Here is an 8856-nt window from a genome sequence, read left to right on the forward strand (position 1 = left end):
TCTGTAGTGCATGAGTTCCTCCCGGCATGCCCTTCGTCATTGTTCTGTCATCTTGTATTTAAAGGGTTGTATTTCTGCTGCTGAAAAGAATCAACGGGTTTCTTTGTTCCCAACGGAGCCCTTGTCTGTCATGAAATTCTTCAAAACCTCAAGCTAGAAGAAGACGACAAATATGAAGCGTTACAGCAACGACATGCCATGAGACGATTGATAACGATTTCCATAGGATCCCCGCGGTTGCCTGGCAACCGTCAGCTTTGCGCAGTGGCAGTATCGTAGCCTGTGAGGTTTAGCCGAGGCGGGATTATTGCTAGTTGAAAACTTTTCCCAATACCCCGCTTCCGCCGGTTTGCAATACAATCAGCGAAAGCTATTTTTGACAGTCTCGTTAGAGACTGAGCAAGGTGTTTAAAGACAGATTTGGTCATGGTGACATCATGGTAGAAAGAAGCGAGCTTGTTCCCAGTGGGCATTGATTCGTCGAATATACGTATATTTACGGCGAAATTACGGCTATACGTATATATACGTCGCCTCGACGTATAATCAACGTCGAATTGCAACCGTAAAATTGACGACATTAACAAACGCATATATAACGTCGAAAACACATCTAACACAGTGCCTGAGGCTTTTTACTGTATGTATCGTGTGTGCCGCAACTAGGAGTATACGGCACTCTGCACAGTGTACGAAGTAAATTATTTTCGCAGCAATTAATTTACATGTGTATAATAAATATAGTAAATATAATAAATTAATTACTGCGAAAATAATTTACTTCGTACACTGTGTAGATTAGAGAATCTAAGAGCCGCTTTAGCAAGTGTACATTCAGTGTTTCCAAAACTGATCCAGGTTTACGCCGCTAGACTCTTAGACGTTTTTTCTAAAGAAGATGCTGATCTAACCTCTGCATTTCGTTTCCTGATAATGCTATTTCATGGTGCACTGGCGAAGACCCACCGGGATAAATGACTAAACATGTGCATGGTGCAGTCCAGAGAATATTGGATGAACTTTCTCCAAACATCGGGGCGAATGATTTTGTACAGCTGCGTTTGACTGCGGGTGGTTTTAACAAACCCTTGTTCTCACGCAGGAGACAACCCGGAGAATTAAATGCTGCTGATTTTTTAAGCCACATCTCAGACCTCTTACAGAGCCACACAGAAATTCTCACCGATGACAGCCTCCGATTAGTGGTGACGATAGTTAGGAATATGCAGGGGGGTGCCCGTCGAAGATTTAAATCCGTTCTGGGTAATTGCTCAGAAAAAAGCGCACCTTATCGACTTACATTACACGGGCGGTAATCTGTGTTTCACCGGGAGTGTGTACGGTTTGTTGAATGAAGGTTGTACCAATGGGGAAATGTTACAGGGCGCTAAACGAATGCACAAAGAGTTGGGTTTTTCAGAGAATCAGAAAATTAGTTTGTCAGACATTACCGCTTTTGAAAAACATTTAAAGGTGGTCATTAAAATTTTGTACCACGACCAGGGTGATTGGAAATATTTTACAACGGGGCCCACACCACCTAATTCTAAAATACTTTTTGTTCTACTGCATGAAGAGCATTTTTATGGGGTTTTAAATATTAAAGCTTTTGTGGGGGCGGCATATTTTTGCACTAACTACCATGCGGCGTATAGCCACAAGAACGCACACGCCTGTGTTAAAGCTTGTAAAACCTGTTTAGATCCCCAGTGTTGCGAAATTGATGCAGAAATTCAGAATTGCCCGGCCTGTAAGGTCTTTTGTCGTAGCTCTCAATGTTTGGCGAGACACTTTCGGAATGCAGCGACGGGTGTTAGTAAGTGTGAGCGCAGGGTCTTTTGTGAGAAATGTGAGGTTTATAACCTCTCTAGTCACAAATGTAAAGAGAAACTGTGCTCGCATTGTAACAACGTGATCGACACCCCTGACACACATTTGTGCTACATACTGCCTTTGGACAACCCCAAAATTTCAAACAAGTACATTTTTTTCGACTTTGAATGCATGCAAGAAACGGGGACACACATACCAAATTACATCCATGCCCTTCATATTAACAATAAACGAAGCTGGGAATTTTATGGTGAAACTTGTCTAAAGGATTTTGTGTGTAAATTTATCGATAGACGTTTCAAAATCCATACATTCATATCGCACAATGGCAAGGGATATGACAATTACCTAGTAATCAGACAGTTGTAAGATGAAAAGATGGACGTTGAACTAATTAATCAGGGTGGTAAGATAATGTGTATGACCGTAAAAGCTCTGAACATCAGATTTATCGATTCTTTAAACTTTCTACCTATGAAATTAAGCAAACTGTCGGCCGCCATGGGGTTCCCCGGGGGTAAGGGTCATTTTCCACACTTGATGAACACTTCAGAAAACCAAAATTATGTCAGCCCGATGCCGCCGCCAGAACTTTACGGCGTTAACTACATGCTGCAGAGGGAGAAAGCCGAGTTTTTGGTTTGGTATGAAGAATGCAAGGGAAGTGTGTTTAACTTACAGAGAGAGTTGAAACGTTACTGCCAGTTGGATGTGGCAATTCTAAGAGAAGGCTGTGTCAGGTTTTGGGACGAGGTCATGAATATGACCAGACAGACACGCGTGACTGAGTCAGGGGCCGCCTGCGTTGTGTGCATCGACCCCTTTCAGTTTGTGACCATCGCTAGTGTCTGCATGGCCATGTTCAGACTTATGTTTTTACAGGAAGAGACGATAGCGTTGCTACCCCATGACAATTACCACCACCAGCAAAAACGATTTTCTACACCCAGCATCAGTGGCTTATGTACATCGAACACACAGAGCCCGTTAAAATCCAACACGCGTTAACCACGGCCGGTGAGTTCAAGGTTGGTCAAAGCTGAAAGCTCAAAGCTGAAATAAATGTATAAAATTTGGCTTGCATCATAGCAGTTGAGCAATAAAGTCTGTCCTAATTAAAGAGTACCTAAAGTTTGAAAGTACAACATAGAATAAGAATAGAGAAATGGCAAAACGATTTTGTGCCATCTTCCCCATTCACACTATTTTTATGTGCCATTTTTTGCTTATTCACGTACTATTTTAATCAAAATAATATTAAGAAAGATCTGTGTGTATTCAGATAGTATTATTATTGTTCATACTTACTCGTCAAAAGAGGATTGCTGAGATATTTGCGGATATACTTTTACGTTTGAAAAACGTGTCCAAAATGGTGACCAACGAATACTAGCAATGCATTGTGGTATATAACCGGAAAATATGCTGGGTTCGATATTTTCTCAACGTATGCGTTTATTAATGTTGTCGATATTATGGTTGAAATTTAACATTGATAATACATCGCGGCTATGTGCCCCCTGCTATGTGCTGATGTGCAATTTTAACGCATGCAGTTAGTAAGGATCGTACTGTTGTATGGTATTATATATAATGACATTATGGAATAGGATGGGGACAGGCCTGGCATCACGGGGGGAGGGAGGAGTGTCGCCCCTTCAGTTTTGGGCAAAAAGATTTACCTAACTTAATTTGCGCCCTAAAAAAATAGTTGTACTTGGTCAATGGTCAGACAACACTAAATGACACGAACAGTCACTCAGTCTGTTTGATGGGCAGGAGGGCTATCCGTCCAGGAACTGCACATATCAGTGTCGTTATTGAGTGTCAACATTACGATCCTGTTTGCTCAGGTGGACCGATTCCTTGCAGTAGTTTATCATTATACTTAAAATCTTTATATAACTAGGACTAGTTATAGCAGTCTGTGCTTTCTGTTGGTTTTACAACATTTTTTTCTTAACGATTCAGAACGTCCATGTAGCTGCAAAAATGAACGCTTATGGTACTTTTCGCTCCAGGCAATACAAACCGTGAGAGTGACGAAAAATGTGAAACTGAACTTCATCGCAAATACCAGATTGCTAGTCGTTATCTTCTATCATGAAGCACTAATCAATGGCATAGCTGCGAGATTTCATTTGGGTAGCTGCACCGTACAGCTCCGTTTTAACCGAAATATCACCCCCCCCCCTCAGAATTTCAGACGCCCCCCTACAGATTTTTCCCCGGGCACCGCGCACTGATGGGGGACGGGGTGTCCAGGAAATGGTATCAACTTTTCTCAAGAAAATAAAAATAGAAACTCTATAGGCACTCAAACATTTTACTGTTTTTTTTTTTCAGGCAGTAAATTACGTAAATTACTGCTTCGACACGTAATGGCATTATAATCAAGTGCAGGAGCTGAGGGCTCTTGTTTTGTTTCGTTTTCCATGGCGTTCGTAAGCGCGCAAATCAAAGGCAATTCCTGCGTCTAACACGAATGTAAATGCTTTTGAAAGTGCAGTGTGGTGCAGCTTGTAAAATCCTTGTCCACATTTGTGGTTTGTTGATGTTTTTCTGTCTGCCAAAGTTGCATTTTGACATCCAGACGGGGAGACTTTATCATTTGAACGTGAAGCCAGCCTTAAACCCTCTGAGGCGTGTCTGTCTGCCGGCACGTATTTTGTGAAAGGTTTTTTTTTTAACGGAGAGCGACTTTGAAAACGTTTCCTCAGCCACCTCGCACTCCGTGTTAGATTATAGGAAGAATGCGGCGGCGGAAAGCTCGCTGTAGTCGTGGCCGAGTGGTTAAGGCGATGGATTCAAAATCCGTTGGGGACTCCCCGCGCAGATTTGAATCCTGCCGACTACGGCATCTGCCGCATGTCGCCTTGTGCCTGCGCGGCAAAGGCGAAGTGCTGCTTCTCCTTTCCTGGTACTATAAGAACGCTAAATCGCTTGGCTCTGCTGTCATGGAAATAAATTCTTCAGATAACCACACATTTTGCGTTCGCACCTCTATTTCCGGTGCCTTCATGCACTCTTGTACCAAACGCACGTTCCTTCTGTATGCGGAGCCGATCATTTGCAATTGGGCTGTGCCGACAGATCAGGACGAGCTCTGTCGGCTCAAAAGCAGCGCAGGACCTGCAAGAACAACAGAAAGATTAGCATCCAGCGGGGGCTTCTTAGTGAGCCCAAGATCTCATCAAGAATCGGCTCCAGCAACAGGACTGGGCGCATTGTTCCATTCTCCGACCACTCTCGGTGTAAACAAGTCCCTCCTGGTCTCTGCTTGAATTGCACTTTCCTGCGTTTGCTTTGGTATAACTGGCTTCCCCTGCATGGGCGAATGTGAAGAAGATCCTTAGTAAGTCATTGAAGAAACCCGAGAAGAGGTCGGAGTGGTCTCTGTCGTTCATCAACGATCCAGTCAGGCAGTACTCCTCTGTAAAGCGCCGTTCGTTCACATCAATTGGCTTTTTTTTGCCTTCATTCGTGCAAGTAGTAAAAGCAGACGCCCCTATTCTGCCGTGACCCGGATTCGAACCGGGGTTGTTGCGGCCACAACGCAAAGTACTGACCACTATACGATCACGGCGAGTTACCGATACACACGTGGCAGGGCGGAAAAGGCTGTGCTCTCTTCGTGTGACATAATTCGGGAAAGTCCTGACGTTGCATTTCAACTGAGCCCCAGTATACATCGACCCTTCGACACTCTGAGTGACAACTCTCTTGCGTGTTTTCTCATATTTATGTAGTTTGCTTGCATGATGCCCGGAACAGCAGGGTTGTGCACTCCCATATGGTCTAGCGGTTAGGATTCCTGGTTTTCACCCAGGCGGCCCGGGTTCGACTCCTGGTATGGGAACGTGTCAATTTTGCCTCCTGCTTTCCAAAAGATCAGCACTGTGTACGAAGGAGCCGCATTAAAACTACTCAACGTGCAAAACGTGCGAGAGAGGGGGCGCTTGTTTCCAGCCGAAACTTCTCGCGTGTGAGACGAGCTGACCATCGCTGCAGGAGGTGGGAGGGTCACTCTGGTAGACAGGGCTGACCTTCGGCAATAGGATTTATACTCTCCAAGATGATATTTGCACTTTCTGGAGAGGCGATTTTCTCCACTTCAGTAGCCCGATTTCGTCGATTGCGTGGAGAGGGCTGTAGAATGTGGCGCCGTCTTTCCTGCTCCGTCCATGACAGGCGTGCTGGTCTCTGGAGAGAGAGCACGGTCCATCAGCGCACCCCAATAAAGGCACTGGAAGCAGCTGAATCGCATTGGCGAAGCTCAGCGCTGGGCCGCTGGGCACATCTGACCACAGTTTCCGTAGTGTAGTGGTTATCATGTTTGCCTCACACGCGAAAGGTCCCCGGATCGAAACCGGGCGGAAACAGACCAGACTTCTTCTGTCGCCACGCACAAAAGGGGATTGGGGATTCGCCTAGCGCTGTGATCGAACAGACCCACTCACCTCTTAGTGTGGCGGGATCTGCACAGTGCATGTCGCAGCGCATCCTGCTTTCACTTCAATGCGCGTCCTGATGTACCCCGGTCTCCCGCGTGACAGGTGGGGACAGGTGACAGGTCCTATACTAACGAGGAAGACATCGCTCTCTCCGACCCCCGGCATCGTGTCCCGACCCACCGTGCTGGAAGCCGACTCGTGCTGTGATTCCTTTACGGAGCAGAAATGACAACCGAGGAGCCGAGAGATCATTTCAGCATTTCGCGTCTGAACGGAAAACACAAACGACCAACTCGGAATGATTTGCCTTTGACGCTTATCAAAGCGTTCTTTGTGCATCGAACAGACCCACTCACCTCTTAGTGTGGCGGGATCTGCACAGTGCATGTCGCAGCGCTCCCTGCTTTCACTTCAATGTGCTTCCTGATGTCGAGTCGTGTGCCGTGCGGAGGCTCTGAAAGCGAGAGCAATGAAAAGGTGCACGACGCTGTGTTAGAAAACAGAGAAGTGAAAGGCAGTCCTTTCTCTAAGGAGGTAAAAGAAAAGCTACTCCCCGTCGGGGAATCGAACCCCGGTCTCCCGTATGACAGGCAGGGATACTTGCCACTATACTAACGAGGAAGACATCGCACGCTCCGAGCCCCGGCATCGTGTCCCGACCCAGCGTGCTGGAAGGCGACGCGTGCTGTGATTCCTTTACGGAGCAGAAATGACAACCGAGGAGCCGAGAGATCATTTCAGCATTTCGCGTCTGAACGGAAAACACAAACGACCAACTCGGAATGACTTGCCTTTGACGCTTATATACCTCTTAGTGTGGCGGGATCTGCACAGTGCATGTCGCAGCGCTCCCTGCTTTCACTTCAATGTGCTTCCTGATGTCGAGTCGTGTGCCGTGCGGAGGCTCTGAAAGCGAGAGCAATGAAAAGGTGCACGACGCTGTGAAATAAACATTAATAAACGCATATATAACGTCGAAAACACATCTAACACTAGGAGTATACGGCACTCTGCACAGTGTACGAAGTAAATTATTTTCGCAGTAATTAATTATATTGTAGCGTTTGCAGGTTCTTGTTCAGAACTAAAGAACAGTGGAGACGCGATTAACCAAGCACTGACTTTATTTAACAACCACACCAAAACCGAACACAGGATCTACACACACATGAGGAGACTGACGAAAACGTACACACATTTAGGGTGGTAATTACCTAACAACACACTCTACTTTTACAGGACTACACAGGGCACTAGAATTACTAGGACATTATTTACACAGGTAGGGTCAGCCGCTGGTCATCGTGCTGACCCTCAGACTCTTCCCGGCTACCACTCCCAGCATGCCCAGCAGTACTACGAGCGCCTAGGGGCGCTTCCTCCTCACCACCAGGCGAGGGCGTTACACTGCCCCCACCTGAAGCGTCTGGCGTCTCGCCGACGTCGAACACCCCCCTCAGGCTGTACTCGTATTCGGCAAACTGCTGCGGAACCCTGCGCGAGCGGCCGCTGCGCCGCGGTGACGGCTGGCGATCCACGGACGCCCCACTATCGGCCGGCTCCAGCCCCGGCTGGTCCTCTGGAGCCTCCCCACACGGCTCCTCCTCCCGGGCCCGGTAGGGGGCCAGGCGGTCTCGGTGCAGGACCACCACTCTCCCCTGTGTTCGCAACCGGACACGGTAGCAGACCTCGCCCACCACCCCGAGTACCTCAGCGGGCCCCTCCCACGACGGCGCCAGCTTAGGGCTGAGGCCTTTGCAGCGGCGCGGGTTGTACACCCAAACCGAGTCCCTGGGCTGGAAGGCAGGCCCCCTGCAGCGCAGGTCGTAGTACAGCTTCTGCCGGACCCCCGCCTGTGTCAGGTGGGTCCGTGCAAAGCTGTGCACCCGCTGCATCCGCTGCCGCAGGTCCCACTCGTAGTCCGGTCCAGCCGGCGGTGCCGACCCGTCTCCGGGCGGCGGGCCGAAGACCAGGTCCACCGGTGTTCGCATTTCCCGGCCCAGCATGAGCGAGGCCGGGGTGCACCCGGTGGATTCCTGGACCGCGGTCCGATACGCCCAGAGCGCAAGGGGGAGGTGGCGGTCCCAGTCCCGTTGGTGCCGGGACACCAGGGTGGCCAGCTGGGTGGCGAGCGTCCGATTAAACCGCTCTACCAACCCGTCGCTCTGGGGATGCAGCGGGGTGGTCCGCGTCTTAGTAATCCCCAGGCGCTGGCACACTCTGGAGAAGACCTGGGACTCGGAAGTTACGCCCCTGGTCACTGTGTAACTCCTCCGGCACCCCCAGCCTGGCAAACATCCCCTCCAGCAGTGCATCGGCCACCGTGGGGGCACTCTGGTCCGGGAGGGCGTAGGCCTCCGGCCACTTCGTAAAGTAATCCATGGCCACCAAGACGTAGCGGTTCCCGGCCTCGGTGCGCGGAAACGGGCCCAAAACGTCCACTCCCACCCGCTCCATAGGAGCCCCCACCTGGTGTTGTTGGAGGGGGGCCCGAGAGCGCTCGGGGGGACCCTTCTGCGCCACGCACACCGCACACGTTCGGCAGTACCGCTCCACGTCCCGGTGGCAA

At 49.0% G+C, this 8856-nt stretch overlaps 5 non-coding genes across 5 annotated transcripts; 4 read left to right on the forward strand and 1 right to left on the reverse strand.

Annotated features, from left to right (window-relative positions):
- The first annotated feature begins 253 nt into the window (after positions 1-253).
- LOC138232888 (U4 spliceosomal RNA) lies at positions 254-395 on the forward strand. Its single transcript, XR_011187330.1, has one exon. It is a non-coding gene; the product is annotated as a U4 spliceosomal RNA (small nuclear RNA).
- Positions 396-4608: 4213 nt separating this feature from the next.
- On the forward strand, positions 4609-4690 carry trnal-caa (transfer RNA leucine (anticodon CAA)). The gene has a single exon. It is a non-coding gene; the product is annotated as a tRNA-Leu (tRNA).
- A 657-nt stretch (positions 4691-5347) lies between these two features.
- trnah-gug (transfer RNA histidin (anticodon GUG)) lies at positions 5348-5419 on the reverse strand. Its single transcript has one exon. It is a non-coding gene; the product is annotated as a tRNA-His (tRNA).
- Positions 5420-5620: 201 nt separating this feature from the next.
- On the forward strand, positions 5621-5692 carry trnae-uuc (transfer RNA glutamic acid (anticodon UUC)). The gene has a single exon. It is a non-coding gene; the product is annotated as a tRNA-Glu (tRNA).
- A 450-nt stretch (positions 5693-6142) lies between these two features.
- Positions 6143-6215, forward strand: trnav-cac (transfer RNA valine (anticodon CAC)). Its single transcript has one exon. It is a non-coding gene; the product is annotated as a tRNA-Val (tRNA).
- Positions 6216-8856: the final 2641 nt, after the last annotated feature.

This window comes from Lepisosteus oculatus, unplaced genomic scaffold, assembly GCF_040954835.1.
Source record: "Lepisosteus oculatus isolate fLepOcu1 unplaced genomic scaffold, fLepOcu1.hap2 HAP2_SCAFFOLD_64, whole genome shotgun sequence".
NCBI classification, from domain to species: Eukaryota; Metazoa; Chordata; class Actinopteri; order Semionotiformes; family Lepisosteidae; genus Lepisosteus; species Lepisosteus oculatus.